Source organism: Pangasianodon hypophthalmus, chromosome 1 (assembly GCF_027358585.1).
Source record: "Pangasianodon hypophthalmus isolate fPanHyp1 chromosome 1, fPanHyp1.pri, whole genome shotgun sequence".
NCBI lineage: Eukaryota > Metazoa > Chordata > Actinopteri > Siluriformes > Pangasiidae > Pangasianodon > Pangasianodon hypophthalmus.
The window spans coordinates 9,894,855-9,913,431 of record NC_069710.1 but is presented as its reverse complement, the minus strand read 5'-3'; the positions used below and the strand labels follow the sequence as shown (position 1 = coordinate 9,913,431).

At 43.5% G+C, this 18,577-nt stretch overlaps 16 non-coding genes across 16 annotated transcripts; all 16 read right to left on the bottom strand.

Annotated features, from left to right (window-relative positions):
- Positions 1-852: 852 nt before the first annotated feature.
- On the bottom strand, positions 853-966 carry LOC128320624 (U5 spliceosomal RNA). The gene has a single exon (XR_008304191.1). It is a non-coding gene; the product is annotated as a U5 spliceosomal RNA (small nuclear RNA).
- A 1,166-nt stretch (positions 967-2,132) lies between these two features.
- LOC128320848 (U5 spliceosomal RNA) lies at positions 2,133-2,245 on the bottom strand. The gene has a single exon (XR_008304434.1). It is a non-coding gene; the product is annotated as a U5 spliceosomal RNA (small nuclear RNA).
- A 1,169-nt stretch (positions 2,246-3,414) lies between these two features.
- On the bottom strand, positions 3,415-3,528 carry LOC128320665 (U5 spliceosomal RNA). The gene has a single exon (XR_008304234.1). It is a non-coding gene; the product is annotated as a U5 spliceosomal RNA (small nuclear RNA).
- An 888-nt stretch (positions 3,529-4,416) lies between these two features.
- LOC128320810 (U5 spliceosomal RNA) lies at positions 4,417-4,529 on the bottom strand. The gene has a single exon (XR_008304400.1). It is a non-coding gene; the product is annotated as a U5 spliceosomal RNA (small nuclear RNA).
- Positions 4,530-5,698: 1,169 nt separating this feature from the next.
- LOC128320664 (U5 spliceosomal RNA) lies at positions 5,699-5,812 on the bottom strand. Its single transcript, XR_008304233.1, has one exon. It is a non-coding gene; the product is annotated as a U5 spliceosomal RNA (small nuclear RNA).
- Positions 5,813-6,701: 889 nt separating this feature from the next.
- LOC128320663 (U5 spliceosomal RNA) lies at positions 6,702-6,815 on the bottom strand. The gene has a single exon (XR_008304232.1). It is a non-coding gene; the product is annotated as a U5 spliceosomal RNA (small nuclear RNA).
- Positions 6,816-7,704: 889 nt separating this feature from the next.
- Positions 7,705-7,818, bottom strand: LOC128320662 (U5 spliceosomal RNA). Its single transcript, XR_008304231.1, has one exon. It is a non-coding gene; the product is annotated as a U5 spliceosomal RNA (small nuclear RNA).
- A 1,150-nt stretch (positions 7,819-8,968) lies between these two features.
- Positions 8,969-9,082, bottom strand: LOC128320661 (U5 spliceosomal RNA). The gene has a single exon (XR_008304230.1). It is a non-coding gene; the product is annotated as a U5 spliceosomal RNA (small nuclear RNA).
- A 1,165-nt stretch (positions 9,083-10,247) lies between these two features.
- LOC128320845 (U5 spliceosomal RNA) lies at positions 10,248-10,360 on the bottom strand. The gene has a single exon (XR_008304431.1). It is a non-coding gene; the product is annotated as a U5 spliceosomal RNA (small nuclear RNA).
- Positions 10,361-11,513: 1,153 nt separating this feature from the next.
- LOC128320658 (U5 spliceosomal RNA) lies at positions 11,514-11,627 on the bottom strand. Its single transcript, XR_008304227.1, has one exon. It is a non-coding gene; the product is annotated as a U5 spliceosomal RNA (small nuclear RNA).
- An 889-nt stretch (positions 11,628-12,516) lies between these two features.
- On the bottom strand, positions 12,517-12,630 carry LOC128320657 (U5 spliceosomal RNA). The gene has a single exon (XR_008304226.1). It is a non-coding gene; the product is annotated as a U5 spliceosomal RNA (small nuclear RNA).
- A 1,145-nt stretch (positions 12,631-13,775) lies between these two features.
- On the bottom strand, positions 13,776-13,889 carry LOC128320655 (U5 spliceosomal RNA). Its single transcript, XR_008304224.1, has one exon. It is a non-coding gene; the product is annotated as a U5 spliceosomal RNA (small nuclear RNA).
- Positions 13,890-14,778: 889 nt separating this feature from the next.
- Positions 14,779-14,892, bottom strand: LOC128320634 (U5 spliceosomal RNA). Its single transcript, XR_008304201.1, has one exon. It is a non-coding gene; the product is annotated as a U5 spliceosomal RNA (small nuclear RNA).
- An 889-nt stretch (positions 14,893-15,781) lies between these two features.
- Positions 15,782-15,895, bottom strand: LOC128320654 (U5 spliceosomal RNA). Its single transcript, XR_008304223.1, has one exon. It is a non-coding gene; the product is annotated as a U5 spliceosomal RNA (small nuclear RNA).
- A 1,150-nt stretch (positions 15,896-17,045) lies between these two features.
- Positions 17,046-17,159, bottom strand: LOC128320653 (U5 spliceosomal RNA). Its single transcript, XR_008304221.1, has one exon. It is a non-coding gene; the product is annotated as a U5 spliceosomal RNA (small nuclear RNA).
- Positions 17,160-18,048: 889 nt separating this feature from the next.
- LOC128320633 (U5 spliceosomal RNA) lies at positions 18,049-18,162 on the bottom strand. The gene has a single exon (XR_008304200.1). It is a non-coding gene; the product is annotated as a U5 spliceosomal RNA (small nuclear RNA).
- Positions 18,163-18,577: the final 415 nt, after the last annotated feature.

The following is an 18,577-nucleotide window of genomic DNA, read 5'->3' as shown; positions in this document are numbered from 1 at the left end:
TTTCATTGGCAGGAGCTATAAAAGATATCAGGGTGGAGGCAGGGTGCTCAAGGTACCTTACCCTGAGCCAGATTACTAGTTCCCAATCACTTATAGAGATAGCCATTCGTTCCCATTCATTCATTCCTTCATTCACTCAGTCACTGACTCACTGACTGTTTAAGCCATGTTGGAATTGGCTGTGGGTCTGGAGTTCTGTCACTTACTTCACTCTAGCTGTTCCTATTGTTCTGGTCTTTGCGGTGTTCCTAGAGAAAGAACCATAGGGTGCTTTGCCTTTTTTCTTTGGCAGGAGCTATAAAAGATATCAGGGTGGAGGCAGGGTGCTCAAGGTACCTTACCCTGAGCCAGATTACTAGTTCCCAATCACTTATAGAGATAGCCATTCGTTCCCATTCATTCATTCATTTGCTCAGTCACTGACTCACTGACTGTTTAAGCCATGTTGGAACTGGCTGTGGGTCTGGAGTTCTGTCACTTACTTCACTCTAGCTGTTCCTACTGTTCTGGTCTTTGCCCTGAGCCAGATTACTAGCTCCCAATCATTTATAGAGATAGCCATTCGTTCCCATTCATTCATTCACTCAGTCACTGACTGTTTAAGCCATGTTGGAACTAGCTGTGGGTCTGGGGTTCTGTCTTGTACTTCACTCTAGCCGTCCCTATTGTTCTGGTCTTTGTGGTGTTCCTAGAGAAAGAACCAATGTAGACAATGGGTGGTAGCGGTTGATTTGCCAGCCTTGGACGTGGGGGAAAAAAAGTAAGGCTCTTACCTGTTTACTTATTTATTTATTCATAGATTCCCTCACTTAGACTCCATCCCCAACAGAGCCTTGGCCATCTCTTAGGCCAGCTTTGCAATAGGACAGCCCAGATAAATAAGTAGAACTCATCAACATTCCACCCCACAGAAATCTTTAGTAAAAGGTGAAAGATTTACGTGTGAATAAAGAGAAACCTGAGCTACAAACCAAGAAGGCCCAGGCCTCCGAAACTCTTTTGGAAAGCTAGAAAGCTGGCCCAGGGTGAGGTGGCTTGTGCCGACCTCGTACACCTTGATGGCTTTGATAGCTATTGCAAAAAGGCAGAGCAGCAGCTATAGATGTAGGATTTGTTTAGAGTCAGATATGGGCTACAGATTGCATTAAGACCTATTTTGCCCCCTCCTTTTTCCACTGAGCAGTGCTGAACCAATTACAATTTACATCTGTTTTTTTTTTTTTTTTTTTTTTTTTTTTAAAGTACCATAGGGTACTTTGCCTTTTTTCATTGGCAGGAGCTATAAAAGATATCAGGGTGGAGGCAGGGTGCTCAAGGTACCTTACCCTGAGCCAGATTACTAGTTCCCAATCACTTATAGAGATAGCCATTCGTTCCCATTCATTCATTCATTCATTCACTCAGTCACTGACTCACTGACTGTTTAAGCCATGTTGGAATTGGCTGTGGGTCTGGAGTTCTGTCACTTACTTCACTCTAGCTGTTCCTATTGTTCTGGTCTTTGCGGTGTTCCTAGAGAAAGAACCATAGGGTGCTTTGCCTTTTTTCTTTGGCAGGAGCTATAAAAGATATCAGGGTGGAGGCAGGGTGCTCAAGGTACCTTACCCTGAGCCAGATTACTAGTTCCCAATCACTTATAGAGATAGCTATTCGTTCCCATTCATTCATTTATTTACTCAGTCACTGACTGACTGACTGTTTAAGCCGTGTTGGAACTGGCTGTGGGTCTGGAGTTCTGTCACTTACTTCACTCTAGCTGTTCCTATTGTTCTGGTCTTTGCCCTGAGCCAGATTACTAGCTCCCAATCACTTATAGAGATAGCCATTCGTTCCCATTCATTCATTCACTCAGTCACTGACTGTTTAAGCCATGTTGGAACTGGCAGTGGGTCCGGAGTTCTGTCACTTACTTCACTCTAGCTGTTCCTATTGTTCTGGTCTTTGCGGTGTTCCTAGAGAAAGAACCAATGTAGACAATGGGTGGTAGCGGTTGATTTGCCAGCCTTGGATGAGGCGAAAAAAAAGTAAGGCTCTTACCTGTTTACTTATTTATTTATTCATAGATTCCATCACTTAGACTCCATCCCCAACAGAGCCTTGGCCATCTCTTAGGCCAAACCATGAAACGGCCAGCTTTGCAACAGGACAGCCCAGATAAATAAGTAGAACTCATCAACAGTCCTCCCCACAGATATCTTTAGTAAAAGGTGAAAGATTTACGTGTGAATAAAGAGAAACCTGAGCTACAAACCAAGAAGGCCCAGGCCTCCGAAACTCTTTTGGAAAGCTAGAAAGCTGGCCCAGGGTGAGGTGGCTTGTGCCGACCTCGTACACCTTGATGGCTTTGATAGCTATTGCAAAAAGGCAGAGCAGCAGCTATAGATGTAGGATTTGTTTAGAGTCAGATATGGGCTACAGATTGCATTAAGACCTATTTTGCCCCCTCCTTTTTCCACTGAGCAGTGCTGAACCAATTACAATTTACATCTGTTTTTTTTTTTTTTTTTTTTTTTTTTAAAGTACCATAGGGTACTTTGCCTTTTTTCATTGGCAGGAGCTATAAAAGATATCAGGGTGGAGGCAGGGTGCTCAAGGTACCTTACCCTGAGCCAGATTACTAGTTCCCAATCACTTATAGAGATAGCCATTCGTTCCCATTCATTCATTCATTCATTCACTCAGTCACTGACTCACTGACTGTTTAAGCCATGTTGGAATTGGCTGTGGGTCTGGAGTTCTGTCACTTACTTCACTCAAGCTGTTCCTATTGTTCTGGTCTTTGCGGTGTTCCTAGAGAAAGAACCATAGGGTGCTTTGCCTTTTTTCTTTGGCAGGAGCTATAAAAGATATCAGGGTGGAGGCAGGGTGCTCAAGGTACCTTACCCTGAGCCAGATTACTAGTTCCCAATCACTTATAGAGATAGCCATTCGTTCCCATTCATTCATTCCTTCATTCACTCAGTCACTGACTCACTGACTGTTTAAGCCATGTTGGAATTGGCTGTGGGTCTGGAGTTCTGTCACTTACTTCACTCTAGCTGTTCCTATTGTTCTGGTCTTTGCCCTGAGCCAGATTACTAGCTCCTAATCACTTATAGAGATAACCATTCGTTCCCATTCATTCATTCACTCAGTCACTGACTGTTTAAGCCATGTTGGAACTAGCTGTGGGTCTGGGGTTCTGTCTTGTACTTCACTCTAGCCGTCCCTATTGTTCTGGTCTTTGCGGTGTTCCTAGAGAAAGAACCAATGTAGACAATGGGTGGTAGCGGTTGATTTGCCAGCCTTGGATGTGGCGAAAAAAAAGTAAGGCTCTTACCTGTTTACTTATTTATTTATTCATAGATTCCCTCACTTAGACTCCATCCCCAACAGAGCCTTGGCCATCTCTTAGGCCAAACCACGAAACGGCCAGCTTTGCAACAGGACAGCCCAGATAAATAAGTAGAACTCATCAACATTCCACCCCACAGAAATCTTTAGTAAAAGGTGAAAGATTTACGTGTGAATAAAGAGAAACCTGAGCTACAAACCAAGAAGGCCCAGGCCTCCGAAACTCTTTTGGAAAGCTAGAAAGCTGGCCCAGGGTGAGGTGGCTTGTGCCGACCTCGTACACCTTGATGGCTTTGATAGCTATTGCAAAAAGGCAGAGCAGCAGCTATAGATGTAGGATTTGTTTAGAGTCAGATATGGGCTACAGATTGCATTAAGACCTATTTTGCCCCCTCCTTTTTCCACTGAGCAGTGCTGAACCAATTACAATTTACATCTGTTTTTTTTTTGTTTTTTTTTTTTTTTAAAGTACCATAGGGTACTTTGCCTTTTTTCATTGGCAGGAGCTATAAAAGATATCAGGGTGGAGGCAGGGTGCTCAAGGTACCTTACCCTGAGCCAGATTACTAGTTCCCAATCACTTATAGAGATAGCCATTCGTTCCCATTCATTCATTCCTTCATTCACTCAGTCACTGACTCACTGACTGTTTAAGCCATGTTGGAATTGGCTGTGGGTCTGGAGTTCTGTCACTTACTTCACTCTAGCTGTTCCTATTGTTCTGGTCTTTGCCCTGAGCCAGATTACTAGCTCCCAATCACTTATAGAGATAGCCATTCGTTCCCATTCATTCATTCACTCAGTCACTGACTGTTTAAGCCATGTTGGAACTAGCTGTGGGTCTGGGGTTCTGTCTTGTACTTCACTCTAGCCGTCCCTATTGTTCTGGTCTTTGCGGTGTTCCTAGAGAAAGAACCAATGTAGACAATGGGTGGTAGCGGTTGATTTGCCAGCCTTGGATGTGGCGAAAAAAAAGTAAGGCTCTTACCTGTTTACTTATTTATTTATTCATAGATTCCCTCACTTAGACTCCATCCCCAACAGAGCCTTGGCCATCTCTTAGGCCAAACCATGAAACGGCCAGCTTTGCAACAGGACAGCCCAGATAAATAAGTAGAACTCATCAACAGTCCTCTCCACAGATATCTTTAGTAAAAGGTGAAAGATTTACGTGTGAATAAAGAGAAACCTGAGCTACAAACCAAGAAGGCCCAGGCCTCCGAAACTCTTTTGGAAAGCTAGAAAGCTGGCCCAGGGTGAGGTGGCTTGTGCCGACCTCGTACACCTTGATGGCTTTGATAGCTATTGCAAAAAGGCAGAGCAGCAGCTATAGATGTAGGATTTGTTTAGAGTCAGATATGGGCTACAGATTGCATTAAGACCTATTTTGCCCCCTCCTTTTTCCACTGAGCAGTGCTGAACCAATTACAATTTACATCTGTTTTTTTTTTGTTTTTTTTTTTTTTTAAAGTACCATAGGGTACTTTGCCTTTTTTCATTGGCAGGAGCTATAAAAGATATCAGGGTGGAGGCAGGGTGCTCAAGGTACCTTACCCTGAGCCAGATTACTAGTTCCCAATCACTTATAGAGATAGCCATTCGTTCCCATTCATTCATTCATTCATTCACTCAGTCACTGACTCACTGACTGTTTAAGCCATGTTGGAATTGGCTGTGGGTCTGGAGTTCTGTCACTTACTTCACTCAAGCTGTTCCTATTGTTCTGGTCTTTGCGGTGTTCCTAGAGAAAGAACCATAGGGTGCTTTGCCTTTTTTCTTTGGCAGGAGCTATAAAAGATATCAGGGTGGAGGCAGGGTGCTCAAGGTACCTTACCCTGAGCCAGATTACTAGTTCCCAATCACTTATAGAGATAGCCATTCGTTCCCATTCATTCATTCCTTCATTCACTCAGTCACTGACTCACTGACTGTTTAAGCCATGTTGGAATTGGCTGTGGGTCTGGAGTTCTGTCACTTACTTCACTCTAGCTGTTCCTATTGTTCTGGTCTTTGCCCTGAGCCAGATTACTAGCTCCTAATCACTTATAGAGATAACCATTCGTTCCCATTCATTCATTCACTCAGTCACTGACTGTTTAAGCCATGTTGGAACTAGCTGTGGGTCTGGGGTTCTGTCTTGTACTTCACTCTAGCCGTCCCTATTGTTCTGGTCTTTGCGGTGTTCCTAGAGAAAGAACCAATGTAGACAATGGGTGGTAGCGGTTGATTTGCCAGCCTTGGATGTGGCGAAAAAAAAGTAAGGCTCTTACCTGTTTACTTATTTATTTATTCATAGATTCCCTCACTTAGACTCCATCCCCAACAGAGCCTTGGCCATCTCTTAGGCCAAACCATGAAACGGCCAGCTTTGCAACAGGACAGCCCAGATAAATAAGTAGAACTCATCAACATTCCACCCCACAGAAATCTTTAGTAAAAGGTGAAAGATTTACGTGTGAATAAAGAGAAACCTGAGCTACAAACCAAGAAGGCCCAGGCCTCCGAAACTCTTTTGGAAAGCTAGAAAGCTGGCCCAGGGTGAGGTGGCTTGTGCCGACCTCGTACACCTTGATGGCTTTGATAGCTATTGCAAAAAGGCAGAGCAGCAGCTATAGATGTAGGATTTGTTTAGAGTCAGATATGGGCTACAGATTGCATTAAGACCTATTTTGCCCCCTCCTTTTTCCACTGAGCAGTGCTGAACCAATTACAATTTACATCTGTTTTTTTTTTTGTTTTTTTTTTTTTTTAAAGTACCATAGGGTACTTTGCCTTTTTTCATTGGCAGGAGCTATAAAAGATATCAGGGTGGAGGCAGGGTGCTCAAGGTACCTTACCCTGAGCCAGATTACTAGTTCCCAATCACTTATAGAGATAGCCATTCGTTCCCATTCATTCATTCCTTCATTCACTCAGTCACTGACTCACTGACTGTTTAAGCCATGTTGGAATTGGCTGTGGGTCTGGAGTTCTGTCACTTACTTCACTCTAGCTGTTCCTATTGTTCTGGTCTTTGCCCTGAGCCAGATTACTAGCTCCTAATCACTTATAGAGATAGCCATTCGTTCCCATTCATTCATTCACTCAGTCACTGACTGTTTAAGCCATGTTGGAACTAGCTGTGGGTCTGGGGTTCTGTCTTGTACTTCACTCTAGCCGTCCCTATTGTTCTGGTCTTTGCGGTGTTCCTAGAGAAAGAACCAATGTAGACAATGGGTGGTAGCGGTTGATTTGCCAGCCTTGGATGTGGCGAAAAAAAAGTAAGGCTCTTACCTGTTTACTTATTTATTTATTCATAGATTCCCTCACTTAGACTCCATCCCCAACAGAGCCTTGGCCATCTCTTAGGCCAAACCATGAAACGGCCAGCTTTGCAACAGGACAGCCCAGATAAATAAGTAGAACTCATCAACATTCCACCCCACAGAAATCTTTAGTAAAAGGTGAAAGATTTACGTGTGAATAAAGAGAAACCTGAGCTACAAACCAAGAAGGCCCAGGCCTCCGAAACTCTTTTGGAAAGCTAGAAAGCTGGCCCAGGGTGAGGTGGCTTGTGCCGACCTCGTACACCTTGATGGCTTTGATAGCTATTGCAAAAAGGCAGAGCAGCAGCTATAGATGTAGGATTTGTTTAGAGTCAGATATGGGCTACAGATTGCATTAAGACCTATTTTGCCCCCTCCTTTTTCCACTGAGCAGTGCTGAACCAATTACAATTTACATCTGTTTTTTTTTTTTTTTTTTTTTTTTTTTAAAGTACCATAGGGTACTTTGCCTTTTTTCATTGGCAGGAGCTATAAAAGATATCAGGGTGGAGGCAGGGTGCTCAAGGTACCTTACCCTGAGCCAGATTACTAGTTCCCAATCACTTATAGAGATAGCCATTCGTTCCCATTCATTCATTCCTTCATTCACTCAGTCACTGACTCACTGACTGTTTAAGCCATGTTGGAATTGGCTGTGGGTCTGGAGTTCTGTCACTTACTTCACTCTAGCTGTTCCTATTGTTCTGGTCTTTGCCCTGAGCCAGATTACTAGCTCCTAATCACTTATAGAGATAGCCATTCGTTCCCATTCATTCATTCACTCAGTCACTGACTGTTTAAGCCATGTTGGAACTAGCTGTGGGTCTGGGGTTCTGTCTTGTACTTCACTCTAGCCGTCCCTATTGTTCTGGTCTTTGCGGTGTTCCTAGAGAAAGAACCAATGTAGACAATGGGTGGTAGCGGTTGATTTGCCAGCCTTGGATGTGGCGAAAAAAAAGTAAGGCTCTTACCTGTTTACTTATTTATTTATTCATAGATTCCCTCACTTAGACTCCATCCCCAACAGAGCCTTGGCCATCTCTTAGGCCAAACCACGAAACGGCCAGCTTTGCAACAGGACAGCCCAGATAAATAAGTAGAACTCATCAACATTCCACCCCACAGAAATCTTTAGTAAAAGGTGAAAGATTTACGTGTGAATAAAGAGAAACCTGAGCTACAAACCAAGAAGGCCCAGGCCTCCGAAACTCTTTTGGAAAGCTAGAAAGCTGGCCCAGGGTGAGGTGGCTTGTGCCGACCTCGTACACCTTGATGGCTTTGATAGCTATTGCAAAAAGGCAGAGCAGCAGCTATAGATGTAGGATTTGTTTAGAGTCAGATATGGGCTACAGATTGCATTAAGACCTATTTTGCCCCCTCCTTTTTCCACTGAGCAGTGCTGAACCAATTACAATTTACATCTGTTTTTTTTTTTTTTTTTTTTTTTTTTTTAAAGTACCATAGGGTACTTTGCCTTTTTTCATTGGCAGGAGCTATAAAAGATATCAGGGTGGAGGCAGGGTGCTCAAGGTACCTTACCCTGAGCCAGATTACTAGTTCCCAATCACTTATAGAGATAGCCATTCGTTCCCATTCATTCATTCCTTCATTCACTCAGTCACTGACTCACTGACTGTTTAAGCCATGTTGGAATTGGCTGTGGGTCTGGAGTTCTGTCACTTACTTCACTCTAGCTGTTCCTATTGTTCTGGTCTTTGCGGTGTTCCTAGAGAAAGAACCATAGGGTGCTTTGCCTTTTTTCTTTGGCAGGAGCTATAAAAGATATCAGGGTGGAGGCAGGGTGCTCAAGGTACCTTACCCTGAGCCAGATTACTAGTTCCCAATCACTTATAGAGATAGCCATTCGTTCCCATTCATTCATTCATTCGCTCAGTCACTGACTCACTGACTGTTTAAGCCATGTTGGAACTGGCTGTGGGTCTGGAGTTCTGTCACTTACTTCACTCTAGCTGTTCCTATTGTTCTGGTCTTTGCCCTGAGCCAGATTACTAGCTCCCAATCATTTATAGAGATAGCCATTCGTTCCCATTCATTCATTCACTCAGTCACTGACTGTTTAAGCCATGTTGGAACTAGCTGTGGGTCTGGGGTTCTGTCTTGTACTTCACTCTAGCCGTCCCTATTGTTCTGGTCTTTGTGGTGTTCCTAGAGAAAGAACCAATGTAGACAATGGGTGGTAGCGGTTGATTTGCCAGCCTTGGACGTGGGGGAAAAAAAGTAAGGCTCTTACCTGTTTACTTATTTATTTATTCATAGATTCCCTCACTTAGACTCCATCCCCAACAGAGCCTTGGCCATCTCTTAGGCCAGCTTTGCAACAGGACAGCCCAGATAAATAAGTAGAACTCATCAACATTCCACCCCACAGAAATCTTTAGTAAAAGGTGAAAGATTTACGTGTGAATAAAGAGAAACCTGAGCTACAAACCAAGAAGGCCCAGGCCTCCGAAACTCTTTTGGAAAGCTAGAAAGCTGGCCCAGGGTGAGGTGGCTTGTGCCGACCTCGTACACCTTGATGGCTTTGATAGCTATTGCAAAAAGGCAGAGCAGCAGCTATAGATGTAGGATTTGTTTAGAGTCAGATATGGGCTACAGATTGCATTAAGACCTATTTTGCCCCCTCCTTTTTCCACTGAGCAGTGCTGAACCAATTACAATTTACATCTGTTTTTTTTTTTTTTTTTTTTTTTTTTTAAAGTACCATAGGGTACTTTGCCTTTTTTCATTGGCAGGAGCTATAAAAGATATCAGGGTGGAGGCAGGGTGCTCAAGGTACCTTACCCTGAGCCAGATTACTAGTTCCCAATCACTTATAGAGATAGCCATTCGTTCCCATTCATTCATTCCTTCATTCACTCAGTCACTGACTCACTGACTGTTTAAGCCATGTTGGAATTGGCTGTGGGTCTGGAGTTCTGTCACTTACTTCACTCTAGCTGTTCCTATTGTTCTGGTCTTTGCGGTGTTCCTAGAGAAAGAACCATAGGGTGCTTTGCCTTTTTTCTTTGGCAGGAGCTATAAAAGATATCAGGGTGGAGGCAGGGTGCTCAAGGTACCTTACCCTGAGCCAGATTACTAGTTCCCAATCACTTATAGAGATAGCCATTCGTTCCCATTCATTCATTTATTTACTCAGTCACTGACTGACTGACTGTTTAAGCCGTGTTGGAACTGGCTGTGGGTCTGGAGTTCTGTCACTTACTTCACTCTAGCTGTTCCTATTGTTCTGGTCTTTGCCCTGAGCCAGATTACTAGCTCCCAATCACTTATAGAGATAGCCATTCGTTCCCATTCATTCATTCACTCAGTCACTGACTGTTTAAGCCATGTTGGAACTGGCAGTGGGTCCGGAGTTCTGTCACTTACTTCACTCTAGCTGTTCCTATTGTTCTGGTCTTTGCGGTGTTCCTAGAGAAAGAACCAATGTAGACAATGGGTGGTAGCGGTTGATTTGCCAGCCTTGGATGAGGCGAAAAAAAAGTAAGGCTCTTACCTGTTTACTTATTTATTTATTCATAGATTCCATCACTTAGACTCCATCCCCAACAGAGCCTTGGCCATCTCTTAGGCCAAACCATGAAACGGCCAGCTTTGCAACAGGACAGCCCAGATAAATAAGTAGAACTCATCAACAGTCCTCCCCACAGATATCTTTAGTAAAAGGTGAAAGATTTACGTGTGAATAAAGAGAAACCTGAGCTACAAACCAAGAAGGCCCAGGCCTCCGAAACTCTTTTGGAAAGCTAGAAAGCTGGCCCAGGGTGAGGTGGCTTGTGCCGACCTCGTACACCTTGATGGCTTTGATAGCTATTGCAAAAAGGCAGAGCAGCAGCTATAGATGTAGGATTTGTTTAGAGTCAGATATGGGCTACAGATTGCATTAAGACCTATTTTGCCCCCTCCTTTTTCCACTGAGCAGTGCTGAACCAATTACAATTTACATCTGTTTTTTTTTTTTTTTTTTTTTTTTTTAAAGTACCATAGGGTACTTTGCCTTTTTTCATTGGCAGGAGCTATAAAAGATATCAGGGTGGAGGCAGGGTGCTCAAGGTACCTTACCCTGAGCCAGATTACTAGTTCCCAATCACTTATAGAGATAGCCATTCGTTCCCATTCATTCATTCATTCATTCACTCAGTCACTGACTCACTGACTGTTTAAGCCATGTTGGAATTGGCTGTGGGTCTGGAGTTCTGTCACTTACTTCACTCAAGCTGTTCCTATTGTTCTGGTCTTTGCGGTGTTCCTAGAGAAAGAACCATAGGGTGCTTTGCCTTTTTTCTTTGGCAGGAGCTATAAAAGATATCAGGGTGGAGGCAGGGTGCTCAAGGTACCTTACCCTGAGCCAGATTACTAGTTCCCAATCACTTATAGAGATAGCCATTCGTTCCCATTCATTCATTCCTTCATTCACTCAGTCACTGACTCACTGACTGTTTAAGCCATGTTGGAATTGGCTGTGGGTCTGGAGTTCTGTCACTTACTTCACTCTAGCTGTTCCTATTGTTCTGGTCTTTGCCCTGAGCCAGATTACTAGCTCCCAATCATTTATAGAGATAGCCATTCGTTCCCATTCATTCATTCACTCAGTCACTGACTGTTTAAGCCATGTTGGAACTAGCTGTGGGTCTGGGGTTCTGTCTTGTACTTCACTCTAGCCGTCCCTATTGTTCTGGTCTTTGTGGTGTTCCTAGAGAAAGAACCAATGTAGACAATGGGTGGTAGCGGTTGATTTGCCAGCCTTGGACGTGGGGGAAAAAAAGTAAGGCTCTTACCTGTTTAATTATTTATTTATTCATAGATTCCCTCACTTAGACTCCATCCCCAACAGAGCCTTGGCCATCTCTTAGGCCAGCTTTGCAACAGGACAGCCCAGATAAATAAGTAGAACTCATCAACATTCCACCCCACAGAAATCTTTAGTAAAAGGTGAAAGATTTACGTGTGAATAAAGAGAAACCTGAGCTACAAACCAAGAAGGCCCAGGCCTCCGAAACTCTTTTGGAAAGCTAGAAAGCTGGCCCAGGGTGAGGTGGCTTGTGCCGACCTCGTACACCTTGATGGCTTTGATAGCTATTGCAAAAAGGCAGAGCAGCAGCTATAGATGTAGGATTTGTTTAGAGTCAGATATGGGCTACAGATTGCATTAAGACCTATTTTGCCCCCTCCTTTTTCCACTGAGCAGTGCTGAACCAATTACAATTTACATCTGTTTTTTTTTTTGTTTTTTTTTTTTTTTAAAGTACCATAGGGTACTTTGCCTTTTTTCATTGGCAGGAGCTATAAAAGATATCAGGGTGGAGGCAGGGTGCTCAAGGTACCTTACCCTGAGCCAGATTACTAGTTCCCAATCACTTATAGAGATAGCCATTCGTTCCCATTCATTCATTCATTCATTCACTCAGTCACTGACTCACTGACTGTTTAAGCCATGTTGGAATTGGCTGTGGGTCTGGAGTTCTGTCACTTACTTCACTCTAGCTGTTCCTATTGTTCTGGTCTTTGCCCTGAGCCAGATTACTAGCTCCTAATCACTTATAGAGATAGCCATTCGTTCCCATTCATTCATTCACTCAGTCACTGACTGTTTAAGCCATGTTGGAACTAGCTGTGGGTCTGGGGTTCTGTCTTGTACTTCACTCTAGCCGTCCCTATTGTTCTGGTCTTTGCGGTGTTCCTAGAGAAAGAACCAATGTAGACAATGGGTGGTAGCGGTTGATTTGCAAGCCTTGGATGTGGTGAAAAAAAAGTAAGGCTCTTACCTGTTTACTTATTCATTTATTCATAGATTCCGTCACTTAGACTCTATCCCCAACAGAGCCTTGGCCATCTCTTAGGCCAAACCACGAAACGGCCAGCTTTGCAACAGGACAGCCCAGATAAATAAGTAGAACTCATCAACATTCCACCCCACAGAAATCTTTAGTAAAAGGTGAAAGATTTACGTGTGAATAAAGAGAAACCTGAGCTACAAACCAAGAAGGCCCAGGCCTCCGAAACTCTTTTGGAAAGCTAGAAAGCTGGCCCAGGGTGAGGTGGCTTGTGCCGACCTCGTACACCTTGATGGCTTTGATAGCTATTGCAAAAAGGCAGAGCAGCAGCTATAGATGTAGGATTTGTTTAGAGTCAGATATGGGCTACAGATTGCATTAAGACCTATTTTGCCCCCTCCTTTTTCCACTGAGCAGTGCTGAACCAATTACAATTTACATCTGTTTTTTTTTTTTTTTTTTTTTTTTTTTAAAGTACCATAGGGTGCTTTGCCTTTTTTCTTTGGCAGGAGCTATAAAAGATATCAGGGTGGAGGCAGGGTGCTCAAGGTACCTTACCCTGAGCCAGATTACTAGTTCCCAATCACTTATAGAGATAGCCATTCGTTCCTATTCATTCATTCATTCGCTCAGTCACTGACTCACTGACTGTTTAAGCCATGTTGGAATTGGCTGTGGGTCTGGAGTTCTGTCACTTACTTCACTCTAGCTGTTCCTATTGTTCTGGTCTTTGCGGTGTTCCTAGAGAAAGAACCATAGGGTGCTTTGCCTTTTTTCTTTGGCAGGAGCTATAAAAGATATCAGGGTGGAGGCAGGGTGCTCAAGGTACCTTACCCTGAGCCAGATTACTAGTTCCCAATCACTTATAGAGATAGCCATTCGTTCCCATTCATTCATTCATTCGCTCAGTCACTGACTCACTGACTGTTTAAGCCATGTTGGAATTGGCTGTGGGTCTGGAGTTCTGTCACTTACTTCACTCTAGCTGTTCCTATTGTTCTGGTCTTTGCCCTGAGCCAGATTACTAGCTCCCAATCATTTATAGAGATAGCCATTCGTTCCCATTCATTCATTCACTCAGTCACTGACTGTTTAAGCCATGTTGGAACTAGCTGTGGGTCTGGGGTTCTGTCTTGTACTTCACTCTAGCCGTCCCTATTGTTCTGGTCTTTGTGGTGTTCCTAGAGAAAGAACCAATGTAGACAATGGGTGGTAGCGGTTGATTTGCCAGCCTTGGACGTGGGGGAAAAAAAGTAAGGCTCTTACCTGTTTAATTATTTATTTATTCATAGATTCCCTCACTTAGACTCCATCCCCAACAGAGCCTTGGCCATCTCTTAGGCCAGCTTTGCAACAGGACAGCCCAGATAAATAAGTAGAACTCATCAACATTCCACCCCACAGAAATCTTTAGTAAAAGGTGAAAGATTTACGTGTGAATAAAGAGAAACCTGAGCTACAAACCAAGAAGGCCCAGGCCTCCGAAACTCTTTTGGAAAGCTAGAAAGCTGGCCCAGGGTGAGGTGGCTTGTGCCGACCTCGTACACCTTGATGGCTTTGATAGCTATTGCAAAAAGGCAGAGCAGCAGCTATAGATGTAGGATTTGTTTAGAGTCAGATATGGGCTACAGATTGCATTAAGACCTATTTTGCCCCCTCCTTTTTCCACTGAGCAGTGCTGAACCAATTACAATTTACATCTGTTTTTTTTTTTTTTTTTTTTTTTTTTTAAAGTACCATAGGGTACTTTGCCTTTTTTCATTGGCAGGAGCTATAAAAGATATCAGGGTGGAGGCAGGGTGCTCAAGGTACCTTACCCTGAGCCAGATTACTAGTTCCCAATCACTTATAGAGATAGCCATTCGTTCCCATTCATTCATTCATTCATTCACTCAGTCACTGACTCACTGACTGTTTAAGCCATGTTGGAATTGGCTGTCGGTCTGGAGTTCTGTCACTTACTTCACTCTAGCTGTTCCTATTGTTCTGGTCTTTGCCCTGAGCCAGATTACTAGCTCCTAATCACTTATAGAGATATCCATTCGTTCCCATTCATTCATTCACTCAGTCACTGACTGTTTAAGCCATGTTGGAACTAGCTGTGGGTCTGGGGTTCTGTCTTGTACTTCACTCTAGCCGTCCCTATTGTTCTGGTCTTTGCGGTGTTCCTAGAGAAAGAACCAATGTAGACAATGGGTGGTAGCGGTTGATTTGCCAGCCTTGGATGTGGTGAAAAAAATGTAAGGCTCTTACCTGTTTACTTATTCATTTATTCATAGATTCCCTCACTTAGACTCTATCCCCAACAGAGCCTTGGCCATCTCTTAGGCCAAACCACGAAACGGCCAGCTTTACAACAGGACAGCCCAGATAAATAAGTAGAACTCATCAACATTCCACCCCACAGAAATCTTTAGTAAAAGGTGAAAGATTTACGTGTGAATAAAGAGAAACCTGAGCTACAAACCAAGAAGGCCCAGGCCTCCGAAACTCTTTTGGAAAGCTAGAAAGCTGGCCCAGGGTGAGGTGGCTTGTGCCGACCTCGTACACCTTGATGGCTTTGATAGCTATTGCAAAAAGGCAGAGCAGCAGCTATAGATGTAGGATTTGTTTAGAGTCAGATATGGGCTACAGATTGCATTAAGACCTATTTTGCCCCCTCCTTTTTCCACTGAGCAGTGCTGAACCAATTACAATTTACATCTGTTTTTTTTTTTTTTTTTTTTTTTTTTTAAAGTACCATAGGGTACTTTGCCTTTTTTCATTGGCAGGAGCTATAAAAGATATCAGGGTGGAGGCAGGGTGCTCAAGGTACCTTACCCTGAGCCAGATTACTAGTTCCCAATCACTTATAGAGATAGCCATTCGTTCCCATTCATTCATTCCTTCATTCACTCAGTCACTGACTCACTGACTGTTTAAGCCATGTTGGAATTGGCTGTGGGTCTGGAGTTCTGTCACTTACTTCACTCTAGCTGTTCCTATTGTTCTGGTCTTTGCCCTGAGCCAGATTACTAGCTCCTAATCACTTATAGAGATAGCCATTCGTTCCCATTCATTCATTCACTCAGTCACTGACTGTTTAAGCCATGTTGGAACTAGCTGTGGGTCTGGGGTTCTGTCTTGTACTTCACTCTAGCCGTCCCTATTGTTCTGGTCTTTGCGGTGTTCCTAGAGAAAGAACCAATGTAGACAATGGGTGGTAGCGGTTGATTTGCCAGCCTTGGATGTGGCGAAAAAAAAGTAAGGCTCTTACCTGTTTACTTATTTATTTATTCATAGATTCCCTCACTTAGACTCCATCCCCAACAGAGCCTTGGCCATCTCTTAGGCCAAACCACGAAACGGCCAGCTTTGCAACAGGACAGCCCAGATAAATAAGTAGAACTCATCAACATTCCACCCCACAGAAATCTTTAGTAAAAGGTGAAAGATTTACGTGTGAATAAAGAGAAACCTGAGCTACAAACCAAGAAGGCCCAGGCCTCCGAAACTCTTTTGGAAAGCTAGAAAGCTGGCCCAGGGTGAGGTGGCTTGTGCCGACCTCGTACACCTTGATGGCTTTGATAGCTATTGCAAAAAGGCAGAGCAGCAGCTATAGATGTAGGATTTGTTTAGAGTCAGATATGGGCTACAGATTGCATTAAGACCTATTTTGCCCCCTCCTTTTTCCACTGAGCAGTGCTGAACCAATTACAATTTACATCTGTTTTTTTTTTTTTTTTTTTTTTTTTTTTAAAGTACCATAGGGTACTTTGCCTTTTTTCATTGGCAGGAGCTATAAAAGATATCAGGGTGGAGGCAGGGTGCTCAAGGTACCTTACCCTGAGCCAGATTACTAGTTCCCAATCACTTATAGAGATAGCCATTCGTTCCCATTCATTCATTCCTTCATTCACTCAGTCACTGACTCACTGACTGTTTAAGCCATGTTGGAATTGGCTGTGGGTCTGGAGTTCTGTCACTTACTTCACTCTAGCTGTTCCTATTGTTCTGGTCTTTGCGGTGTTCTTAGAGAAAGAACCATAGGGTGCTTTGCCTTTTTTCTTTGGCAGGAGCTATAAAAGATATCAGGGTGGAGGCAGGGTGCTCAAGGTACCTTACCCTGAGCCAGATTACTAGTTCCCAATCACTTATAGAGATAGCCATTCGTTCCCATTCATTCATTCATTTGCTCAGTCACTGACTCACTGACTGTTTAAGCCATGTTGGAACTGGCTGTGGGTCTGGAGTTCTGTCACTTACTTCACTCTAGCTGTTCCTATTGTTCTGGTCTTTGCCCTGAGCCAGATTACTAGCTCCCAATCATTTATAGAGATAGCCATTCGTTCCCATTCATTCATTCACTCAGTCACTGACTGTTTAAGCCATGTTGGAACTAGCTGTGGGTCTGGGGTTCTGTCTTGTACTTCACTCTAGCCGTCCCTATTGTTCTGGTCTTTGCGGTGTTCCTAGAGAAAGAACCAATGTAGACAATGGGTGGTAGCGGTTGATTTGCCAGCCTTGGACGTGGGGGAAAAAAAGTAAGGCTCTTACCTGTTTAATTATTTATTTATTCATAGATTCCCTCACTTAGACTCCATCCCCAACAGAGCCTTGGCCATCTCTTAGGCCAGCTTTGCAACAGGACAGCCCAGATAAATAAGTAGAACTCATCAACATTCCACCCCACAGAAATCTTTAGTAAAAGGTGAAAGATTTACGTGTGAATAAAGAGAAACCTGAGCTACAAACCAAGAAGGCCCAGGCCTCCGAAACTCTTTTGGAAAGCTAGAAAGCTGGCCCAGGGTGAGGTGGCTTGTGCCGACCTCGTACACCTTGATGGCTTTGATAGCTATTGCAAAAAGGCAGAGCAGCAGCTATAGATGTAGGATTTGTTTAGAGTCAGATATGGGCTACAGATTGCATTAAGACCTATTTTGCCCCCTCCTTTTTCCACTGAGCAGTGCTGAACCAATTACAATTTACATCTGTTTTTTTTTTTTTTTTTTTTTTTTTTTAAAGTACCATAGGGTACTTTGCCTTTTTTCATTGGCAGGAGCTATAAAAGATATCAGGGTGGAGGCAGGGTGCTCAAGGTACCTTACCCTGAGCCAGATTACTAGTTCCCAATCACTTATAGAGATAGCCATTCGTTCCCATTCATTCATTCATTCATTCACTCAGTCACTGACTCACTGACTGTTTAAGCCATGTTGGAATTGGCTGTCGGTCTGGAGTTCTGTCACTTACTTCACTCTAGCTGTTCCTATTGTTCTGGTCTTTGCCCTGAGCCAGATTACTAGCTCCTAATCACTTATAGAGATATCCATTCGTTCCCATTCATTCATTCACTCAGTCACTGACTGTTTAAGCCATGTTGGAACTAGCTGTGGGTCTGGGGTTCTGTCTTGTACTTCACTCTAGCCGTCCCTATTGTTCTGGTCTTTGCGGTGTTCCTAGAGAAAGAACCAATGTAGACAATGGGTGGTAGCGGTTGATTTGCCAGCCTTGGATGTGGTGAAAAAAATGTAAGGCTCTTACCTGTTTACTTATTCATTTATTCATAGATTCCCTCACTTAGACTCTATCCCCAACAGAGCCTTGGCCATCTCTTAGGCCAAACCACGAAACGGCCAGCTTTACAACAGGACAGCCCAGATAAATAAGTAGAACTCATCAACATTCCACCCCACAGAAATCTTTAGTAAAAGGTGAAAGATTTACGTGTGAATAAAGAGAAACCTGAGCTACAAACCAAGAAGGCCCAGGCCTCCGAAACTCTTTTGGAAAGCTAGAAAGCTGGCCCAGGGTGAGGTGGCTTGTGCCGACCTCGTACACCTTGATGGCTTTGATAGCTATTGCAAAAAGGCAGAGCAGCAGCTATAGATGTAGGATTTGTTTAGAGTCAGATATGGGCTACAGATTGCATTAAGACCTATTTTGCCCCCTCCTTTTTCCACTGAGCAGTGCTGAACCAATTACAATTTACATCTGTTTTTTTTTTTTTTTTTTTTTTTTTTTAAAGTACCATAGGGTACTTTGCCTTTTTTCATTGGCAGGAGCTATAAAAGATATCAGGGTGGAGGCAGGGTGCTCAAGGTACCTTACCCTGAGCCAGATTACTAGTTCCCAATCACTTATAGAGATAGCCATTCGTTCCCATTC